Source organism: Macaca nemestrina, chromosome 2 (genome assembly GCF_043159975.1).
Source record: "Macaca nemestrina isolate mMacNem1 chromosome 2, mMacNem.hap1, whole genome shotgun sequence".
NCBI lineage: Eukaryota > Metazoa > Chordata > Mammalia > Primates > Cercopithecidae > Macaca > Macaca nemestrina.
Window position 1 is genome coordinate 160,632,291 of NC_092126.1, and position 24,211 is coordinate 160,656,501.

Consider the following 24,211-nt stretch of genomic DNA (forward strand, 5'->3'; position numbering starts at 1 on the left):
CTTTTTTTCTATAAATGTATTTGGATGAAATAATCAGAGATACAATGAAATATCTATGTACATATATACATACATACATAGTTTATAATAGCGAAAAGTTAGAAACCACTAAAATGTTCAATATTAAATAACTGATAGGACATCATAATATGGTATATTTCATAAGTATGAAAATTGCCAAAAACTGGTAATAATAGGAAAATGCACATAATAAAATGCTAAGTGGAAAATCAGTATATAATGCTATAGATTTTTAATCTTTTCAAATATATGGAAAAAAGACTGGAAGACAATACAGCAAAATATATGTACAGTTTATCTCCGAGTGAGATAAGTGTTTTTTTGTTTTTGTTTTTGTTTTCACTTTTCTGTATTTTACACACTTTCAATAATAAATAGATATTCTTGGTCAGGCTCAGTGCCTCATGCCTGTAATCCCAGCACTTTGGGAGGCAAAGGCAGGCAGATTACCTGAGGTCAGGAGTTCAAGAGCAGCCTGGCCAACATGGCAAAACCCCATCTCTACAAAAAATACAATTAGCCAGGTGTGGTGGTGGGCACCTGTAAACCCAGCTATTCGGGAGGATGAGGCAGGGAGAATTACTTGAACCTGGGAGGCGGAGGTTGCAGTGAGCCGAGAGCACTCCAGTCTGGGCAACAGAGTAAGACTATGTCTAAAAAAAAAAAATTATTTCATAATTAGAAGGAAACGTTCATAGGAAAACACCTCCCAAAACAAGAAGAGAAACCCAGAAGGTTGCATCAGGTTCGCCTGATGCAGTGCGGGACATGGGCTGAGAATGAGAGTTGCAAAAGCCTGTTTATGTAAAATTACATGCTGTCTTAAACAATTTTTTTCTTTTTTTTTTTTTTGAGACCGAGTCTCCCTCTGTTGCCCAGGATGGAGTGCAGCGGTGTGATCTCGGCTCACTGCAACCTCCGCCCGCCAGGTTCAAGTGATTCTCCTGCTTCAGCCTCCTGACTAGCTGGGATTACAGGCATGAGCCACCACGCCCGGCTAATTTTTATATTTTTAGTAGAGACGGGGTTTCACCATGTTGGTCAGGCTGGTCTCGAACTCCTGACCTCATGATCCGCCCACCTCGGCCTCCCAAAGTGCTGGGATTACAGGTGTGAGCCACCGTGCCCAGACTTAAATGATTTTAACAACAAAAATCACTTACACTTGCCATAAAAATTATAATGTGGAAGCATATAAAGTAAAAAATGAAAAGTCACCCCTCAACTTTTCTTCAGTCTTTCTCTTACTCAGTTAGTGAATAGTTTTTCATACACAGCTTTTTCAAAAAATGAGATCATATCCTACATATTGTTCCATAACTTGTTTTTAATGACTTAACAAAATTTTACGGAGCATCCCCCCTTTCTATCCATCAGAATATGTGGGTTTATTTCATTCTTTTTAATAATGGGAGACGGTAATGAGGATGTACCACAAGTTATTGAATCATTTTCTATTAGCAGATGTTTAGGTGTCCTTTTCATGCCATTACAAACAGCACTGTCACCAACACTGTCATATGTGCATCTTTACATAGTGTGTTTAGGTAGAACAGATTCTTTGGAGTGGGATTTCTCTGTCAAAGGGCATGCAGGTTTAAACTTTTTCTCCTCAAATTCCTTTACTATATTAACTTGTACTCTCACCAATAATGTGCTTGTTTCCTCACACTCACACCAAAACTAGACTTGTATCATCGGACTGTTTTTAATTTTTTTTTTTTCTTTTGAGATGGAGTCTCGCTCTGTTGCCTGGGCTGGAGTGCAATGGCGCAATCTCGGCTCACTGCAACTTCCACCTCCCAGGTTCAAGCGATTCTCCTGTCTCAGTCTCCCAAGTAGCTGGGATTACAGGTGCCCGCCTCACGCCTGGCTAATTTTTGCATTTTTAATAGAGACGAGGTTTCACCATATTGGCAAAGCTGGTCTCAAACTCCTGACCTCAAGTGATCCACCCACCTCGGCCTCCAAAGTGCTGAGATTACAAGCGTGAACCACCATGCCCGGCCTTGCTTGCAATTTTTATGTTACTAATGAGATTGATATTTTTAATTGTTTCTTGACCAAATGTGTGGAATCTTTTGTAAGTTACCTATTAATCTGTCCCTTTGCCTAAACAATATATGAATGCTATTATTAATTTGATAGAACCTTCGATTTAAAGTGGCTTCCTAAAATATTACAAATTCTATTAACTAAGGACAAAATGTAAACAAAGATTATCATTTCTTAGACTCTTGTTTTGAATGTTTGCTTATTTGGATCCCAAAGTCCAAAAACCTGGTTGATGTTTTCCTCTTTTTAAAAAATAGAATCTCGTGTCATACTTTGCAGATAGTTATATTATCATAATTTTCCAGATGGGGAATCAGAGCACGAAGCATTGTACTTAGAGTCACAGAATGATTCACTAGCAGACATGCATCCAAAATCCATTGCTCCATCTTATTTTTCAATTATGTGCCCCACACTTTCCTCCAATTCACTCCTCACCACAGTCTCATTTACTGGAATAAAGAGCCAGTTAGTATTCATAGGTTTTATTCAAACACATAAATATGTAAGTTCATGAAAAAGTGAAATGATTGCACCTAGGCTATAAATTATTTCTTGTTCATGTTTACAAACGAGGTTTTAATTACTGTATACTTCTTGGCCATAGGAAAAATGACTTAGGAATAATTTTCCTGCAACCAAAATTTAGTAAGAAATATGTTTTAGTACAGTGGTGTTTGCACAGAGAGAGAAACCTCAATGTGACATTCTGGCTGTAGTTTAAGAAAAAAAAAATTAGGTAAGCTGCAAGGAAAGGACTTTAAACTTTTATTATGGGAGAGGGTTTTAAGTGGGGGATGTTCTCCCGATCCAAAATATGGTTTCCCTAACTGCTATAAATATATCAGTCACTTCTTCACTGCCTCTGTATGGCAGTGACCTTGTAGGACAGATGGAGTGGAGAGAAAAGCCTATTTCTCAGAAATGAGGAGTTGGCTGTGTGGTACAGTAATACCTTCTCTTTCACTATTTTCCGGGGACTACGAGATGTTGTTATTAATACTGACAAAAATCATTTTAAAATAACTGCTCCTGTTTGTTTATTGTGTGCTAATTACCTTGTACTCATTGAGTTCTCCTAGCAGCCTTATGTTTTCAGTATCTTTTATTTTATTAATTTTACAGGACTAAGCCCCAAAAAACTTGGGCAATTTCCCACAGTGAGTAAAAGTAAGAGCCAAGATTCCCATCAAGACCTGCCCGCTCACATGCAGCTCTGTTCCCCAAGATGCTTTGCTGCCACGTCCATTTGGGAGTTCCAGGATGGTGAAGGCAGAGGGAGGTGCCCTTGGGGCACCTCATATGTCTTAGAGATCCAGCCCAGGTCAAGTCTGTCTCTTGGCTTTGCAAGTTCAGAAAGCCAATGTTCTGAGCTGGTCCATCCAGAAATGGGGTAAAGCACTGGGCTGGGGGCATGGAAAATGTGGGTACAGACAAAATCCCCAGGACTGTGGAGGGGTGGGGAGTCAGAGGCCAGGGAAGCCACAGAGGTGGGGAGATGGGAAACACAAAGAGCACGCCACAGCAGATGTCTGGTCCATTCCAGCCATCACAGCAGTAGGCTGGAAGCCACATCATGGAGTGGTCAGGGTTCCCCAGAAGCCAGCCAAATGGCAACCAGGAATCCTGAGGAACTAAAGCGCAGAAAGGCCTCTGGGAGCCTTGCCTCCTCTCACTGTGTGAGACCAACCTGTGTGCGTCTGGAGGCTCGCTGGGAGATCAGGGCAGACCTTGGGCTGGGGATGCAGGAACACAGGGCAGGCACAGCTGCTGGACATGCATTGACTGACCCAGCCAAGCAACCCTACTAGAAACGAAGCTGCAGGTTACTTCGCCACCACAACCAATGAACCCTTTGGGTTTAAGTTTTTGGTTCACATTCCTGAAAGGATCAGTCTATTAATTACGTGCCAACTCATTCCCATTTATCCACAGTGGATTGGAACATGTGACCAAAGGAATCAGCCAGCAACCAATTAGATTCTCTCCTGAGTTTTACCTAAGAAACAGAGAATGAGTGAGTCAGATGGTATGGGCATGGAGCTGCAAGGTCATGTGGAGAGCTGGCTGGAGAGCTGGCTGGAGGGCCGGTGAAGTGCCATTTGTGGCCCAAATTACAGGGGAGTGGACATTTAGAACACAGCAAAGGAAGCCAAATAGAAATGAATAAAATTATATATCTCTGGCGAGAGAGAGAGAGAGAGAAAAAGAGAGAGACAGAGAGAAATCTCATTTTATGGTTTTCAATGAAGACAGGCTATTTCCTATAATTAACTCTCTGCAAAATTCCCCCAGTGTTGATAACAAACCCTCTTTTTATTTGAGTTTCTAAGAGTGGATTGCTTTTCTTACCAACAATTTCTAATCCAGAAATTCATAAATTTCTGATTTATGAATAAGAATGCCATTATATTCATGAACAATGGGATGCTACTTTCCAAGGAGAATTTTGCCTACACACATGGAAAATGTAATGAGTAATCCAAATGTAACTTTGTGAGCAGAGTTGTCAGAACCCAGGATGTTGGATCATCTCATAAGTTTGGTTCAGACTGAGGCAGCAACTGGAGAATACTGTTTCCTGAGGAAGCAGAGAGAAAGGAACAATTACTGAATATCTACAGAGACCCTTAGATGTCACATATGGGTTATATCATTTACATCTCACAACTCTTCAGGCATGGTGGCTCACTCCTGTAATCCCAGGACTCTGGGAGGCCGAGGCGGGCAGATCGCTTGAGCCCAAGAGTTTGAGACCAGCTTAAGCAAGATGGTGAGACTCCATCTCTACAAAAAAAATACAAAACACAAAAAATTAGCCAGGCGTGGTAGTGTGCGCCTGTGTTCCGTTACCCAGGAGGCCGAGGTGGGAGGATCACCTGAGGCCAGTAAGTCAAGACTGCAGTGAGCTATGATTGTGCCACTGCACTCCAACCTCAGCGATAGAGTGAGACCCTGTCTCTAAAAACATAATAATAATAATAATAAATCCTATTATTTTATTGTAGAAGAATCTGAGGCTACAAGAAGTTAACAAAACTGCCCAAGGTCACAAAACTAGGAAGCCTCACAGCTGGGAATCAAAGTCTTCCTCTTCCTCTCAGGTACTCTGTCTCCTAGGGACTAAATGATAACAGCAACTAACCACAGCCTTTATCCCATTGAGTAGTGATGGTCAATTTTTGTATCAGCGTGGATGGGCCACTGGGCACAGTGGCTTACGCCTATAATCCCAGCACTTTGAGAGGCTGAGATGGGAGGATCACTGGAGTCCAGGAAGAGACCAGTCTGGGCAACATAAGGAGACCCCTGTCTCTACAAAAAAACTTAAAAAAAAAAAAAAGTCATCTAGCTACTCGGGAGGCTGAGAGGCAGGAGGACCACTTGGGCCCAGGAGTTCAAGGCTGCAGTGAACTGATTGCACCACTGTATTCCACCCTGGGTGACAAAGCCAGAACTGGTCTCTAAAAAAGCAAAACAGTGGGATCTCAAAATCAAAACGATTGAACTCATGGATATAGAGCATAGAAGGATGGTTACCAGAGGCTGGGAAGGGTAGTGGAGGGCTGAGGGGAACATGGAGATGATTAATGGGTACAAAAAATAGAAAGAATGAATAAGACCTACTATTTGATAGCACAACGGGTTAGTAATAACTTAGTTGTATATTTTACAATAAAGAGTGTAATTGAATTGTTCGTAACTCAAAAGATAAATGCTTGAGGGGATGGGTATCCCATTCTTCATGATGTGCTTATTTCACATTGCACGCCTGTATCAAAATATCTTATGTACCCCAAAAATATATATGCCTACTACGTACCCACAAAAATTAAAAATAAAATAAATAAGCAAAACAAAATAAAACAAAAACATGGCTGGACTACGGTGCCCAGATATTTGGTTAAACATTATACGGGATGTTTTGTGAAGGTGTTTTGGGTGACATTAACATTTAACATTAGTCAACTGCTTGGAGTCAAGCAGACTGCCCTCCATAATGTGGGTGGGCCTCATCCAATCAGTTGAAAGCTGGAATAGAGCAAAGTCTGGCCTTCCCCATGCAAAAAGGAATTCTGCTGGCAGATGGCCTTCAGACTCGAGCTGCAGCACCCATGCTCTCCACTCTCCTGGTTTCCTAGCCAGGGGTCCCCAACCTCCTGGCCATGGACCGGTACCAGTCCGTGGCCTGTTAGAAACTGGGCCACACAGCAGGAGGTGAGCAAGAGCATTCCTGCCTGAGCTCCGCCTCCTATTAGGTCAGTGGTGGCATCAGATTCTCATAGGCGCGCATGTGAACCGCGCATGTGAACTGCGCATGTAAGGGATCTAGGTCGCGCAGTCCTTATGAGAATCATCCCCGCCACCCCATCCACGGAAAAATTGTGTTCCATGAAACCAGTTCCTGGTGCCAAAAAGGTTGGGGACTGCTGTACTAGCCCATGCTGCAGATTTCGGATTGACCAGCCTCTATAACCTCATGAGCCGATTCCTTAAAGTAAATCTCTCTATAAATACACACAGGCTATTGGTTCCGTTTGTGGGGTGAACCCTGACTAATACAGGCAGTGATGAATAACTACTACTGGCACTTTTTTTTTTAAGTCTGTATAAGTTAGGGCCATTAGTTCTGACACCTCGGGCTTATAGAAAAGAACATTCAGAACCACAAAATAGAATACATTTGTTGCAAAAACTCCCCTCCCTTGTCTATTAAATTAATTAATTAATTAATTAATTTTTTGAGATGGAGTTTCGCCCTTGTCGCCCAGGCTGGAGTGCAGTGGAGTGATCTTGGTTCACAGCAACCTCTGCCTCCTGGGTTCAAGCAATTATCCTGCCTCAGCCTCCCAGTTAGCTGGAATTACAGGCATGCACTGCCATGCCCAGGTAATTTTTTTTTTTTTTTTTTTTTGAGACAGATTCTCGCTCTGTCGCCAGGTTGGGTGCAGTGGCGGGATCTCGGGTCACTGTAACCTCCACCTCCCAGGTTCAAGCAATTTTCAGGCTTCAGCCTCCCAAGTAGCGGGGACCATAGGTGTGCACCACCACCCCTAACTAATTTTTTTGTATTTTAGTAGAGATGGGGTTTCACCATGGTGGCCAAGATGGTCTCGATCTCCTGATCTGGTGATCCACCCATCTTGGCTTCCCAAAGTGTTGGAATTACAGGCATGACCCACCGCACCCAGCCGAATTTTTGTATTTTCAGTAGAGACAGGGTTTTGCCATGTCAACCAGGCTGGTCTCACCTCAGCCTCCCAAAGTGCTGGGATTACAGGCATGAGCCCCTGGGCCCAGCATATTAAATTTCATTAGATTGCATTTTAGAGTAACTTTCTTGACCTTGTCTTCAGATTCCAGCTTAGCTCAGTGTTTCAAGTAGTGGGAATATATAAATTAACCAGGGTATTATTCATCATACTTTAACACCAGCAATAATAAGTACTGATTCTGGGCCTACATTCTTCAGCACAATCACAAATCTCCATAACCTCCATCCGCACACAAGTGTCATTGATACCTGCAAGTGCCAGAGAGGAGATGCTAATTTGAAAACTTTTATTGGCTGTAATTTGTTTGAAGGTGGTGAACTGAATCACAAATCAAGCTGAAGTTGTGCTTTAATATTCTTCATTAGTATACAGAGTTGTTGGAAAGATGTAGGGAGGGTGAGTCAAGGATGAAATCTCAGATTATTCAGTCAATTATGCATATTCTATTTTGGAACACTTTTCTCATTTCAGGCAACCAATAATTCTTTTGGAGGGAAGGGGAAGAGCAAATGGACAGTATTTACTAAAGTTGCATTTTGAACCTTGTGCCAATGACAAGGATACTGTTTAGACAAATACTCATATTTTAATAAAATAAAATTAGGAATAATAATAAAAAAATACAAGTTCCATACATTTAGAAATGAAAAGGGGCCAGTCACGGTGGCTCATGAGTGTAATCACAGCACTTTGGGAGGCCAAGGTGGGAGAGTTGCTTATGCCCGGGAGTTCTAGACCAGCCTGAGCAACATAGTGAGACCCCATCTTGAAAGGAAGGAAGGAAGGAAGGAAGGAAGGAAGGAAGGAAGGAAGGAAGGAAGGAAGGAAAGAGAGAGAGACAGAGAGAGAGAGACAGAGAGAGAAAGACCGAAAGAGAAAGAAAAGGAAAGGAAGGAAAGAAAAAGGGAAGGAAGGAAGGAAAAGGCATACTAACAAATAATCTGTGAGTTGAAGAAATAGAACCCTTAAAATTATACAGTGAAAGCACTGCATACTAAAACTTAAGTGATGCAAATAGAAGTAGAAAAAATAGCTACATTCTTATGACTGTCTATATTAGACACAAGATAGCAAATTAATGAGGAAAGCATTCAATTCAAGAAGTTAGAAAAAGAGTAATAGAATGAATTAAAAATAATAGAAGGGGCTGGGTGCAGTGGCTCAAGCCTGTAATCCCAATGCTTTGGGAGGCTGAAGCAGGTGGATCACCTGAGGTCAGGAGTTCGAGACCAGCCTGACCAACATGGAGAAACCCGTCTCTACTAAAAATACAAAATTAGCTGGGCACAGTGGCACATGCCTGTAATCCCAGCTTCTCCAGCTGAGGCAGGAGAATCACTTGAACCTGGGAGGCAGAGGTTGCAGTGAGCCGAGATTGTGCCATTGCACTCCAGCCTGGGCAACAAGAGCAAAACTCCACCTCAAAAATAAATAAATAAATACATAAATACATAAATTAATAATAATAGAAGGAAGAAAAAATGAAGATGAAACCAGAAATTACTGAAAGTAGAAAGTAAATAATGGGATGATTACCAAAACCAAAACAGATTATTTGAAAGGTAAAAGGACAAAGCTCTTTTAGCTCCCAACCAAAGGAGAAAACAGAGTAAGAGATCCACAAATAAATAAAGCTAGTTAGTTATAAAAAGGTTGATGATATAACTATAAACCTAGCAGAGAATTCAAAACCTATTGGGGGATTATATAAATGAATATCACGCCAAATTCTGAAAACATAGTTGAAATGGAAAACTTTTGAGAAAAAATATACATTACTAAAACTTTCAGAGAAGGGATAGAAAATTTAGGTAGACCAATAACTATTTAAACATTGAATCAGTCATCAAAAATTGACTCCCCAAAAAGGCACCAGGCCTAGATTTAAAAAAAAAACTTTTTATTTTGAAATAATCTTAGACTTAGAGAAAAGTTGCAAAAATAGCACTGAGAGTTCCTGTGTAATCTTCACCCGGCTTCCCCTACTGTTAACAGCTTACACAACTACAGTACAGTCATCAAAACCTGGAAATTAACATTGGTACTATAACAAAAAGACTAAAAACTTACATAATTTTGCTAGTTTGCCAATGAATGTCCTCTTTCTGTTTTGGTATTCAATCCAGTATCTTGGGTTGCATTTAGTTATATGTCTCCTTAGATTCTTCCAATCTGTGAGATTTCCTTGCTCTTTTCTTGTTTTTCATGACTCTGATACTTCTGAAAAGCACTGCTAACTTATTTTGTAAAATGTCCCTCATTCGGGTTTCTCTGGTGTTTTCTTATGATTAGATTAAGCTTATGCATTTTTGGCAAGAATATTATGTTTGGTCATTCTCAATGCATCCTACATGAAGAGGGTACATGATGTTAGATTCTCATAACCGATAACATTATTTATTACTGCTGGAACAAATCTGGCCCTTAAAGCCTTCTTGATGGCTGCAGGATGGGGCACTCATCATGTCCCTTTGCTGTAAGAAGAAGAGAACCTTAACCTTAAGGTCAAGGGATCCAGGTTTTTGTTTTTTAACCTTAAGTGCAGAGAGTTCATCATCATCATTTCAAGAGTTCCTGAATTCATAGCAAATTATCATGATCAGTCCATTAAATCCCCTCTCTTGCTTTATATCATTTTTAAGCCCAATGCTATTCATATTACTTGAAATGCATCAGTACACACAATAACATCACGTATTCATAAGGACATTCATATACTTACGGACACATCTCACACACTGGTAAGGGAGATGCACATGGGGACAAAAGGGAATCTGTAAATTAAAAAAAAAAAAAAAAAAAAAGCCAAGAGAGGGGCTTACCTGCCCTGGCAGTGCTAATCATGTCCCCAGGTTGGAAGGATGATGAGAGCAGCTCTCTGGAGAGGTGGTCCACGGAGGTGGGAGCCAGGCAAAAATGATGGGCAGAAACCACGGAGGGTCTATCCAGACCTACAAGCAACACCATGAGGCCACAGGGAATTTGCTGGACATGCAGATAACTTTCCAGGTCTGTCTGCCCTTCTGTCCACTTTAAGTGTCCAGTGTTAACACATTCAGACCCTGGTACCTGGGTAGCTTCACGTGGAGTCACCTGGCAATTCCTTAGGTTCCTAGAAACACAAACAGCCAGAGTCTGACTGAATTTTGTCACTGATTTATTTCAGGATTGATATAAAAAGTAAATTGTTCTCCTTAGAATGGTGTTCTCCTAACATATCCCATCAGGAAAATGTTCTCTTTTTCTGTGGCCAAACAGTGTGAAGGTTGTAGATTTTACAGAAGGACGAGAACTGAGGGCCATGTCCTGGGCAGTCCTGGCCACATGCTTAAGTGATAGGGCTTGTCTGTGGATTGTCCTTGTTAGAAAGATGGATGCAACTGCAGTGCTGGTCACCAATGCTGGTGACACACAGCCTTATCCAAAGAGATACATTAAGAACTTAGTGCTTGCATTCCCCCAAAGTGATCCCAATCTCTTTCTGGAGGAACTGGTTAATTATGATATAATCAGACAATGTAGTATTTTGCACCTATGGAAAATCCTGCTTTTGAAGCATTCTTATTGACACAGGAAAATGTTAATGTCACTTCCAGTCAAATAATATTTAGGGGGTGTCTTTGCACAGAACGTGAACTGATTAGAGCTGAGCAGAAGGACAAACAAGTCACATGAGAACCTACTGAAAATAAAAGGACGCTGGTAATAAGAACTATTTTCCATACCATAGCTGATTGGTTTGCTTTTCAGACCTCCTGAGCCACAAGAGATCACCTTTGAACCACGCAGTGCAAGAGCCTGGGTCCTCACAAAATGCTGGGTGATTGCAGTAGCAGAGGAGATCATGAGGGTATTTGCCAGCCAGACCTTGTGCAGGAGCTAAGCCTTCCCATCTCCTCATGGCCCCTAGTCCCAAGGTCATCCTGGAAACACAGTCCCTAGACCCTCATCTATGGATTGAAGAGTAGTAGGAAAACTAGATTTGGGGGTATTTGGACATTTAGAGCACAATAAATCCATACAGCCTGTGCGGTCCTCATTTTTACCCCAAGGGAGGGATGCAGGGACTTGGATGCTGCGCTATCCCTGTGGCCAAAAGGCACCCCCCCGCCACAGTAGGAGCAGTCCCCTCTGTGCAGCTGGACCCACAGACCCTCCACCAGTTCCTGTTTCAGGACATCCTCATCCAATAGGGATATGATTTTTTTTTTAATGTTCATAAAGCCTCTTAATCCTGAGAAGGGTTTGACTGTGCATTGAGCTCCTGAGAACAAGATTGCGAAATATCTATTTTTATTTTTATTCTTTTAGTGACAGGGTCTGGCCTGTCACCCAGGCTGGAGGGCAGTGGCACGATCATAGTTCACTGCAACCTCGAACTCCTTGGTGCAAGTGATCTTCCTGCCTTGCCCTCCAAAGTAGCTGGGACTACAGGCACACACCACCATGCCTGGCTAATGTATTGTTTATTCAATTTTTTTTTTTTTTTTTTTTTGTAGAGACAGGGTCTTGCTATGTTGACTGAGCTGGTCTTGAACTTCTGGTCTCAAGTGATCCTCCTGCCTCAGCTTCCCAAATTGTTGGGATTACAAGGGCAATCCACTATGCCCAGCCAGGATTGGAAAATATCTATAAAGCATGAGTCCAATTATTTTTATATCTAAGCATCCAGATACACCTGGAAGAATCATAGAAGAAAGTAGGCCAACAGCTCTCCCCACCCCCCATACCATATGTGATGGTTTTAAGGAAAGTTAAAATGTTTCCCTAACAGCTTTATTGAGATATAATTGATATTGAACTTTGTTTTAAGCAAACCAAAAATGAACTTAGGAGTTACTTTTTTAAACTTAGGGTGTGAGAAAATGAAATAAAAGGCATCCATATTGGAATGGAAAAAGAAAAACTATCTCTATTTGCAAATGACATGATCTTATGTATAGAAAATCCTAAGAAATCCACTAAAAAAACTACTAGAACTAATAACCAAGTTCAGCAAGGTTGCAGGATATAAGCACAATATACAGAAATCAATAATATTTCTATATAGTAGGTAAGAACAATCCAAAAATAAAATTTTTAAAATTCAATTTACAATATAATCAAAAAGAATAAAATATTTAGGAGTAAATCTAATAAAAGCAATGCAAAATTTATACTCTGTGAACTACAAAATACTGTTGAAAAATGTTACAAGTTTTTTTTTTTTTTTTAGATGGAGTCACCCTGTCACCCAGGCTGCAGTGCAGTGGTGCAACCTTGGCTCACTGCAAACTCCACCTCCTGGGTTCAAGCAATTCTCCTGCCTCAGCCTCCTGAGTAACTGAGATTACAGGCCTGCACCACCATGCCTGACTACTTTTTGTATTTTTTTTCAGTAAAGATGGGTTTTTGCCATGTTGGCTAGACTAGTCTTGAACTTCTGACCTCAGGTGATCCACCTGCTTTGGCCTCCCAAAGTGCTGGGATTAGAGGTGTGAACCATTGTGCCTGGCCACAAGATTTAAATAAATGGACAAATATTTCATGTTCATGGATCAGAAGACTAAACATTGTTAAGATGGCAATACTCACCAAATTGATCTATAGATTTAAGACAATCTATGTCAATGTACTCTTGCCCCTACCAGCTGAACTTCTTTGTAGAAATGGGCAAGATAGTTCTAATATTCACTTGGAAACTCAAGGGACCTAGAACAGCTAAAACAAAATTGAAAAAGAACAAAGTTGTAGGACTCAAACTTGTGATTTCAAAACCTATGAATCTATAGTAATCAAGATGTGAGGTACTAGCATTAAAATAGACATATAGATCAATGCAATAGAACTGAGAATCCAGAAATCTTCATATTTACAGTCAATTGATTTTCAACAAGAGTGTCAAAACAATTTAAAAAGTGGAAGAATCATCTTTTCAACAAATGGTGCTGGGACAACTAGACATCTACATGCCAAACAATGAACTTGGACTCCCAATTTGTTAAAAATTGATCAAAGACCTAAATTTAAGAGCTAAAACTAGAAAATTCTTAAAAGAAAATATAGAAGTAAATCTTCATGACTTTGGATTTGGCAATGTTTTTTGAGATATGACACCCAAAGCATGAACAACGAAAGAAAAAATAAATAGGACTTTATCAAAATGTAAAACCTTTTTTACTTCAAAGAATGCTATCCAGAAAGTGAAACAACAACACAGAGAATGGAAGAAAATACTTGCAAATCATATATTTGATAAGAGATGTCTATCTAGAACATACAAAGAACTCTTACATACCGAAAAATAATCCAATTAAAAAGTGGGCAAAGAATCTCAATTGACATTTGTTCACAGAAGATATACAAATATACTAGTACATGAAAAGATGCTCAACATAACCAACCATCAGGGAAATGCAAGTCAAAACTACAATGAAATGCTATTTCATACCCACTATAATAGCTTTAATCAAAAAGCCAGCTAATAACAAGTATTAGAATACGGAGAAAGCAAAACACCTGTATATCATGCTGCATAGATGGTGGGAATGTAGAATGGTGTATCTACTTTAGACACCTGTAATCCCAGCACTTTGGGAGGCCGAGGAGGGCGGATCCCCTGTGGCCAGGAGTTTGAGGCTAGCCTGGTCAACATGGCAAAAATCCGTCTCTACTAAAAGTACAAAAATTAGCCAGGCGTGGTGGCACTCGTCTGTAATCTCAGCTACTCGGGAGGCTGAGGCAGAAGAATTGCTGGAACCTGGGAGGCAGAGGTTGCAGTGAGCCAAGATTGCACCACTCCACTCCACGTTGGGTGACAAAATGAGACTCTGTGTCAAAAAAAAAAAAAAAAAAGAAAATAGTCTGGCAGTTCCTCCAAATGTAAACATAGGTTACATGTAATTCCACTTGTTAAAAAATAAACTGAAGAGCATTACATTTTTAATGAGTTTCTTTGAGCATTCAGCAATTCAGGAATCTGGCCACACCATAACACAAGCAGTTCAGTGAAGGAATATGAGGGGAAATTTTTATAAGGTGTTTGTGGAAGCAAGACAAAGAGAAATTTGATTGGTTAAAGTGGAAAGTCCCTAGCTGGCAGTTACTTGGTTTCTGATTGGTTAAGCTTAAGTTTTGTTTATTGCTGACATTGAGTTGGGTTTTGGTTTGCTTACATAGGAACCCAACATGCTAGAGCAATCTCAGCCTAATGGCCTCCCAATTAATTATATTAACACATTCCTAGGTATAAACCCAAGAGAAATGAAAACATATCTTCACACAAAAATTTGCCTATTAATATTTATATCAGCATTACTCATAATAGCAAAAAAGTGGAAAAAACCCAATGTCCATCAACTGATGGATAAATAAAATATAATATACCAATACAATGGAATATTATTTGTTATAAAAAGGAGTGATGAACTTATACATGCTACAACATTGATGAAACCGCAAAACATTATTCTAAATGAAAGAAGTCAGTCACAAAAGACCGCATATTGTATGAGCCCATTTATATGAAATGTGCAGAATAGGCAAATCTATAAAGACAGGAATAAGATTAGTGATTGCTTAGGACTGGAAGGTGGGGTTAGGAGACTGGAGAATGATAGCTATGGGGTAGAGGGTTTCTTTATGGGGGTGATGAAAATGTTATAAAGTTGATTATAGTGATGATCACACAACTTTGTGAAACACCATTGGATTGCACACTTTTATTTTATTTTTTTCCCCATCTCCCTTTCCTGGTATAATTGCACACTTTTTCTTTTTTTTTGACAGGGTCTCACACCGTCTCCTGGGCTGGAGTGCAATGGTGCAATCTCAGCTCACTGCAACCTTTGCCTCCCGAGTTCAAGCGATTCTCCTGCCTCAGCCTCCTGAGTAGCTGGGATTACAGATGCCAACCATCATACCCAGCTAATTTTTTGTATTTTTAGTAGAGACAGGGTTTCACTATGTTGGCCAGGCTGGTCTTGAACTCCTGACCTTGCGATCTGCCCGCCTTGGCCTCCCAAAGTGCTGAGATTACAGGTGTGAACCATCACGCCCAGCCTAATTGCACACTTTTAAAGAATCAATTGTAAAGTATGTGATATCTCAATAAAGCTGTTTTTAAAAGTAGGGACTAGTTACTTTAAAAAGAGTCCTTACCTTAAAATAATTAAAACAGAATTCCCTTAACTGGCAGACTTAATAAGTGCATTTTAAAATATAATTCAGTTGCCACATATTTAAGGCAGGAATTGCTATAAGAAGTGTGGGATACACATCTGGGTCAAATTCACTCACCTGCTGTAACAAAGCATCTGTGAAAAAGATGTCACTTCTTTAATTCAGTCAACCCCATGTATGGAAACAAAATAAAATACAAGGTGTAGTCATATACTTTTTCATAAATGCCATCTCCCAAACAGAATGCCACATCCTCTAAGAAAAGAATGTCAGGTGTGTGTGTAAAGCATACATTTTAGCAGTTGTTTCAATGCGGCTCCTCAAGCTGGATCCATACCCTTGGAGCACTCTTCCTTCCTGCCAAACCTTGAGCAGGACACAGAGGCCTGGCTGAGCTCAGAGCCACTCAGAGTAAGCTGAGACCCCAGTCCTGGTGACAGGTGAAATCAGACAAAGGATTTGGCTTGAGGGTTTCCTGAAAATTCATTCCACTCTGGGACACTTTATGCCTTTCCTGGGACATTGACTGGAAGTTACCAAGTCTGAGTAAATAATGAACTGAATATATTTGTATAAGCGTGTAAGGAAGAGATGAACCACAGGCCTGGGTCTCCCTTGAGAGTCCAACACAAGGAACTCGTGGCCCATGAGAGTTTTGTAAGAAAGAAATAGATCAGATACTTCATAAGACAGTCTGGAACTGCAGGGTCAGGGGACAAGCCACTCAGACCCCTAAGTAATCATCATTTACCGTTTTTTTTTTTTTTGTTTGTTTGTTTGTTTGTTTTTTTTTTGAGGCAGGGTCTTGCTCTGTTGCCCGGGTTGGAGTGCAGAGGCACAATCTCAGCTCACTGAAACCTCTGACTCCTGGGTTCAAGCGATTCTCCTGCCTCAGTCTCCTGAGTAGCTGGGATTACAGGTGCGTGCCACCACGCCTGTCTAATTTTTTGTATTTTTAGTAGAGACGGGGTTTCACCATGTTGGCCAGGCTGATCTTGAACTCCTGACCTCAAGTGATCCACCATCCTGACCTCCCAAAGTGCTGGGATTACAGGTGTGAGCCACCACGCCTGGCAAACTGTCTTATCAGCATATCTTCTCTGGAACACAGGACTCCTGACAGATGGAGTTCTAGTTCCCTATAACAGGAGTCAAAGTCACAAATTCACAAAGGGGGAGACTTCTTATTCGCCATTCATAGGACCTCAGTGAATATTTTTAGAAAAAGGAGCAAAAATATTTATTTCTCCTTAAATTTAACCTTAAATCTCTTTGTACCCAGCTTTTTGCTGGAGACTTTCTCACAAGACTGTTCTCTATGTGCATATATATCACATTCATATGTACACATATCTGATAGTCCATTCACAGGGTGACGTTTTCCATCCGTGCCTTTCCTGGGCATTGATGAATTCAGAATTGCACTTAAGAGAGTAGATGAAATTCTGAACTCCAGATTCATCTGAATTCACATTAAGACAGCCATGACAAGTCTTTCCACATAATCAATGTTTTCTGCACCTAGTATTCAGGAAACTGGGATTATTAGACTTCCTCTCCCCACCACCATTATCAGCAACCGGACTTCGATTCCTCAACTGTCAAACAGGGATGATCATACCTGCCATCCTCACAGGTATGGATTTTGGGAGGTCATGGATAGGGAAGTGCCTTGTGAATTGCACAGACAGACCTCAGTTTGAGGTTTGTTTCTACCATTTATTGATGGCGGAACCTTGGAAAAATTACTTCACCTCACTGAGCCATAGATCTTTTATCTGTGAAGGACACTAGTATCTGTGCACAGATGAGCTATGTGGATTAAACAGGATTTAATGTATTTGAACAACACATAGTAAGTGCTAAATAAATAGTAGCTTTATTTAGCTGCTAAATAAAGCTATTACTATTTAATAGTATTAGCACTTATTATGTGTTATTTAAATACTGTTTAATTGCTGTTACTGCTATTACACCTATGTTTATAGCAGTTGCATCGACACTATTATCAGTTTCGTCAGCATCATCTATAGGCTTGGAACAATCCATAGGCTTGGAAAAAGACATTTTAGAGCAGAGGATTGGAAAGAAAAGTCTGGAAAATATGGAGAAGGAGAAAATGCATCACAGGTACTGGGAAAAGTTAGGAGGAAATGGCCTTTCTAGTGTGAAGGGCTGCAGAGAGTCATGGGAAACTGGGTTCAAGAAGTCAGCAGGAGCCAGAGACAGTGAAAGCCTCTTAAAGTAGGAATAAGACCTGACAGAGCAGGAGCACCATCTTCTCGGACAAACACTGCCACTTTAACTTCCAGCTCCCTTTCTAGCCTCATGCACTTCAAGGAAGTCACTTCCCTTCTAACTATAAGCAGCCAGAAAGAACAGACAGTAAAACACAGATAAGACAGCTTGGGCACAGAGGGAGGTGGGGGGAAAGTCTCTTGGGTAACTGCCAAACTTCACCCTCATACAATGGGCCCCAGTAAAACAGTGGGCCTTAATAAGCACATCCCTTTCCCTTCAGGTGCACTAAGATAGGGAAGCTAAAAGCAGACTCGGGGGATATGCCTGCAGCTGCAGAAAGATTTATGGAAACAGACACACAACTCTCCCTCCCAGATAAGCACGACAAAAAGACACAGAAGCTGTCCAAGCCTCTGATAAACTCTCCCACCCTGAATCCTTAAAAACTCTTAGTCTGTAAGAGAGCGTGCTTCTGACCTAACTCGGCCAGAAGCTCCTCTCAGGTTTGTTTTCTCTAAAATAAACCTGTCTTGACTGGTGAGCCACGTTTTGTGTTTCTTTCCTCTTTAATTCTTTCAAGACCTTTGATCACAGTCCTGGGAGCAACAGTCTGAGTAACTCTGTTTTTAGTATTGTCCAGAATGACTGAACTCTCTTTGGTGACCCAGGTCTTGGTGCCAGAGCCGCACAGCAGCAGAGCTTCCTAGTAAATAGGGCTGTGGGCAGGGCCCTTGGTAGATAGAGGCATCAGCTGGCTTTCGTTAGGGGTGACTGGCTCCACGGCCATGGCACCAGCTGGGCTTCCTCACCTGTTTGTTCATTGGTGGCCCCACCTCCTGGGAGGCCTGATACTGCTGGGGTGTGAGGTCCTCAGGCATGGCCTAATACCTTGGCTATGTATTTATTTTTAAATCAGTTTATTAAAAAAGTAATAGATTATTATTATAGAAAAGTTTGATACATCTCAAAATCACAAAGAAGAAAGTAACAGTAATTTCAGGCCTCTTCCCAGTTCTAATGACTGCCTTTTTGCTTCTATCTATAGTTTTAAAATAGTTTTGTAATATGTTTTTTTCATTCAGCAATAGATCATGTACATTTTTTCAAGTCATAAATATTCCGATATAATTTTTTTTAAGGATTACACTGTAATCTAGTGTATACATTAAATGAGTTTATATATATATATAGTTCTTTAAAACAATCAGTGGCATGTGGTAAGCACGTAATACATCTTAGCAATTATTAAACTACGGATATGTCTATAAGCTGTATGTATAATTTATCAGCCCTTTATTATTGAACTTAAGGGTGGCTTTCACTTTTCACCTCTATAATTATGCTGTAGTGTCCATCCTTGTGAACAAATGCATACTTTTTTCTCTAATGATTTCCTTAGGATATATTCCTAGTAGTAGAATGGCTGGGTCACAGAATAGATAACTTCTCTGATTATCAATACAGGTTCCTAAGTACATTTACCAATTTATATGTGGTCTAGGCTATTAAAAAGAAAAACTTCTTTCTCACCTGATGAGGCTGGGTTTGGAGTTGGTTTCTTCTCTGACAGTGAGAATTTCTGCAGCTGACAAAAACGTGACTGCCCCATTTTATGACAACAGCTGGAAGGTATGACCCCAGAGACTTAAAGAAAAGCTCAGACCAGCTGTGCCATGTAATTCATCATGAGATCTTGGATAAGGTACCTGACTTCTCTGCATCTTAATTTCTTGACCTGTAAAATAGTTTTAACAACACCTGCATCCCTTAGAATTGATAAGATCAAATGAGAATTTCAAATATCTTCTTTCCATGTTCTAGCACATAGGAAGGGCTCAAACACGGCGGTATCATTAGCAGATACAGAAGCAGTATAATTAGTCATAGCACCGCAGCAATAGCAGTAGTAACAAGAACTGAAAAGCCCAGCAACAACCCTTACCTCCTCCTCCTCTCCTGGCTCTAGTCAAGTGGAGACAATGTTGGGGTGCAGTGGGCTGGCCCCTCCCTCTCCCAAGCAGACTGAACAACAATACAGGTCTTCAGCTTTCTCCCACCACCAGTCAAGGAAGTGAGCAAGACCCAAGCCTCCACTGCCTCAGGCTGTCCTCACCTCCTGGAAGTGGGCTAATCCAGTGGAAATCCAGCCAGACCTGCCAGAAGGCATTTTATTTTATTTTTAACCAATCTCCTCCACTCTCCAGGTAGTCATCCACCCATGTATCTAATATATATGTTGTTAAATATACATGTATCTTTATAAAACATGTGTTGTGTTACGGTATTTGTGTAATCATTTCTTTCCCACGGGTAGTAAATGACATTGCACAAAGTCTGATGCAAAAGTCTGGACTAATTTTTAGAATGTTAAATAGGCCACTTTTTCCACAGGACTTTAAGGTAATGTGCTGATGAATAGACTATGCAACTTTATTGCATTTATGTGGTTTTCAATGCCCTTTGAAATGTGATTAATTCTTTTAAGGATCATGGACCCTTGTGACACTTAGCTCATAAATTATTAAATCCAATTAATACTCCAGACTGAACCAAACCTAATTTATTTCAAGTTCCGGTTCTCAGCAGAGGAGGCCTTGGTTCACTACTTCTGAAATAATATCACTACCTCACTCTATCTTCCCTTCAATTCATTTGAGTACTAAAACAGGTGACAAAAAGGGAAAGTTATGCATGGAGCATTTACATTAACATATAGTATTCTATTAATTTGAAAAATGTTACAATTCAGAAAAGTAGAGAGAATAGTAGAACAAACTACATGCCTCCACATTTTTTCTTTAAAAAATGATTTATAAAGTGTGAAATAATATATGAAAAGCCATTAAAATAATATAAAGAACATCACTATGCCCAGCCCGCAGACTAAAATCATACAAATGCAGTTGAAGGCACCTCCTTGACTCCATTCCCCTCCATTCTTTCACTGCCCAAATCACCGCTATTCTGAATTTCGTGTTTATTATTCCCATGCAACTCTTTCAGCTTTTACTACTAATACATGCATCCAAAACAATAGTATGTTTCATAGATTTTAAGCTTTATATAAATGAGATCACACTCCCAATATCTTTCAACTTTCTAATTTAATTTTTGGAGTTTTTTTTTCTTGTTAATAAGTATGGCTCTAATTCATTCCAACTCCATTGCCACCTGTTTTTAATTGCATGATTAAAATTTATTTTTGCCATGACCAATGACGTTGGTGCCAACATTATCAAACACATCCTCTTGTACTGTGAAGGAATTTCTCTAGAATATGTGACCCTGTGTTTACAGACAGCAAATCTAAATTTAAAAAGAGCAAACTTTTAAATTTAGCAGCCTAATTTTTCCTTGATTATGTAGAGCTCTGTAAAATGGTAGAATGTATGAGGCTCCTAACAGGACAGACCCGATAGTGATAAACCTTATATTCCACTGAGGTCCATTACTTTATATCTCTCAAATATAGTTTTTGAATGCAAGATAATTTTATTAAGTTGGAAAAAATCTAAATTCAATCATTTATTTTGGTGTGAATTTTAAAAAGAAGAAAGAAAGTGAAAGAAAGAAACATACGGCCGGGCGCGGTGGCTCACGCCTGTAATCCCAGCACTTTGGGAGGCCGAGGCGGGCGGATCACAAGGTCAGGAGATCGAGACCACGGTGAAACCCCGTCTCTACTAAAAATACAAAAAATTAGCCGGGCGCGGTGGCGGGCGCCTGTATTCCCAGCTACTCAGGAGGCTGAGGCAGGAGAATGGCGTAAACCCAGGAGGCGGAGCTTGCAGTGAGCCGAGATCGCGCCACTGCACTCCAGCCTGGGCGACAGAGCGAGACTCCGTCTCAAAAAACAAACAAACAAACAAACAAAAAAAAAAAAAAAAAAAAAGAAAGGAAAATACATAGAAGCAAAATGGAAAGAAATATACTACTTACTGGCCTCCACAGAGCTCAGAGAAAGGCCTCCCTCTGGCCTCCCCTAAGCATAGAGAAAAAAATAATCAGAATTAGGAATTCGACATGCCCAGAAAGCCAAAAGAATTCTTCTTTCAACACTTTCTGCAAAAGCCATTTGAATTGAGGAGGCATCTTCTCCTACCTCCTCACTTACAACAACCTACCAACCTGCAGAGGGAGGGCCTTGCAAACATGATGTGGGCTGAGAGTGGTGGTTCACAACCTTTTTTGCACTATGGATGCTCTATGATGACTACCACTAGCACTAATACCTTTACCATTCCTACTCCTATTGCTGACCTGCATTTATTGAGAGTTTGCCATATGCCATGTTAAGCAAACTCTATGTTAATGCTCAGAACAACCTAGTATGAAGAAATCATCATGCTGTTCTCAGTGCAGAGAAGGAAGCTAAGGCACAAGACAGGTTAGGTGACTTGCTCAAGATCACCCAACTAATAATTAATAGCAGCCTGGCCAAGGATTGTGATCCAGATCTCTGTTGGCTCCTGAGCTTACTAAAGTGCTCAGCAGCTCTGCCTCACTGGCTTTTTGATGATACATAACTGTTATCATTGATAACACTTTATTAGATGATGCCTGTTATGAACACTGCTTACCACCAAAAAAAGATGAAAATGAAAATCATTGGTCATTCTAGTAGAGGTGTTGTACTTAAAAAAAAACTGCTTAGTTGAAATATAATTCACACACCATATAATTTACCCACTTAAAGCATATGAATTCGACAGTTTTAATACCTTCACAAAATTGGACAACCATCACTGCAATTTTAGAATATTTTCATGGATCCAGAAAGAAGCCCCATATCCATTCTCCCACCCTGCTATTCCCCAGCCCTGGGAAACCACTAATCTACTTTCTGTCCCTATAGATTTGCCTATTCTAGATGTTCATATAAATGCAATCATACAATAGATGGTCTTTTGGAGCCAGCTTCTTTTTTACTTTTATTATTTATTTATTTTTATTATACTTTACGTTCTAGGATACATGTGCACAACATGCAGGTTTGTTACATATGTATACATGTGCCATGTTGGTGTGCTGCACCCATTAACTCATCATTTACATTAGGTATATCTCCTAATGCTATCCCTCCCCGCTCCCCCCCACCCGACGACAGGCCCTGGTGTGTGATGTTCCCCTTCCTGTGTCCAAGTGTTCTCATTGTTCAATTCCCACCTATGAGCGAGAACATGTGGTGTTTGGTTTTCTGTCCTTGCGATAGTTTGCTCAGAATGATGGTTTCCAGCTTCATCCATGTCTCTACAAAGGACGTGAACTCATCCCTTTTTATGGCTGAATAGTATTCCATGGTGTATATGTGTCACATTTTCTTAATCCAGTCTATCATTGATGGACATTTGGGTTGGTTCCAAGTCTTTGCTATTGTGAATAGTGCCACAATAAACACACGTGTGCATGTGTCTTTATAGCAGCATGATTTATAATCCTTTGGGTATATACCCAGTAATGGGATGACTAGCTCAAATGGTATTTCCAGTTCTAGATCCTTGAGGAATTGCCACACTGTCTTCCACAGTGGTTGAACTAATTTACAGTCCCATGAACAGCGTAAAAGTGTGGAACCAGCTTCTTTCACTCAGCTTGTTTTCAAAGTCCATCCATGAGGCTGGGTGTGGTGGCTCACTCTTGTAATCCCACAACTTTGGGAAGCTGAGGCAGGAGGATCACTTGAGCCCAGGAGTTGGAGACCAGCCTGGGCTACATGGCAAAACCTCATCTTTATGAAAAATACAAAAATTAGCCAGGCATGGTGGCAGGCGCCTGTGGTTCCAGCTACTCAGGAGGCTGAGGTAGGAGGATCACTTGAGCCTGGGAGGTCAAGGCTTTAGTGAGCCCTATTTGTGCCACTGCACTCCAGCCTGGGGGACAGAGTGAGACCCTATCTCAAAACAAACAAACAAACAAACAAAAAATACAACAAGAAAGTTCATCCATATTGCAGCATGTATCAGAACTTCATTCAGTTGAATCATATTTCATTGCATGTGTATGTCACATTTTGTTTGTCCATTGGTCTGTTAATAGACATTTGGGTTGTTTCTACTTTGGGACTATTTAAAATGTCACTCTGAACTTTCATGTATGTGTAAGTTTTTCTGCCCATGTTTCATTTCTCCTAGGAATGTAATTGTTGGCTCATATGGTAACTCCATGTTTAACTTTTTGAGGAACTTCCAAACTGTTTCCCAAAGCAACTGCACCGTTTTACATTCCTACCAGCAATGTATGAGGATTCTGATTTCTCCACATCCTCGTCAACAGTATCTTTTTATTATAGTCAGGCTACTGGGTAGAAAGTGCACCCACTTTGTCCTTCAAAGCACAAAATGTTTTAATTTTGATGAAGTTTCGTTTATATATTTTTCTCTTTTCTTGCTTGCCCTTTGTCATATCTAAGGTCAAACCTTATTTTTAATAAAAATATTTTTAACAAATGAAAATCAGAA

The 24,211-nt window shown here is 40.3% G+C and overlaps 1 long non-coding RNA gene across 1 annotated transcript; it reads right to left on the bottom strand.

The window, feature by feature from the left end:
• Window positions 1–1,841: 1,841 nt before the first annotated feature.
• On the bottom strand, window positions 1,842–21,451 carry LOC105470272 (uncharacterized). Its single transcript, XR_980418.2, has 3 exons — window positions 12,927–21,451; window positions 10,175–10,464; window positions 1,842–4,657 (listed from the first exon to the last, which is right to left on the bottom strand). It is a non-coding gene; the product is annotated as an uncharacterized lncRNA (long non-coding RNA).
• Between the last annotated feature and the right edge of the window lie 2,760 nt (window positions 21,452–24,211).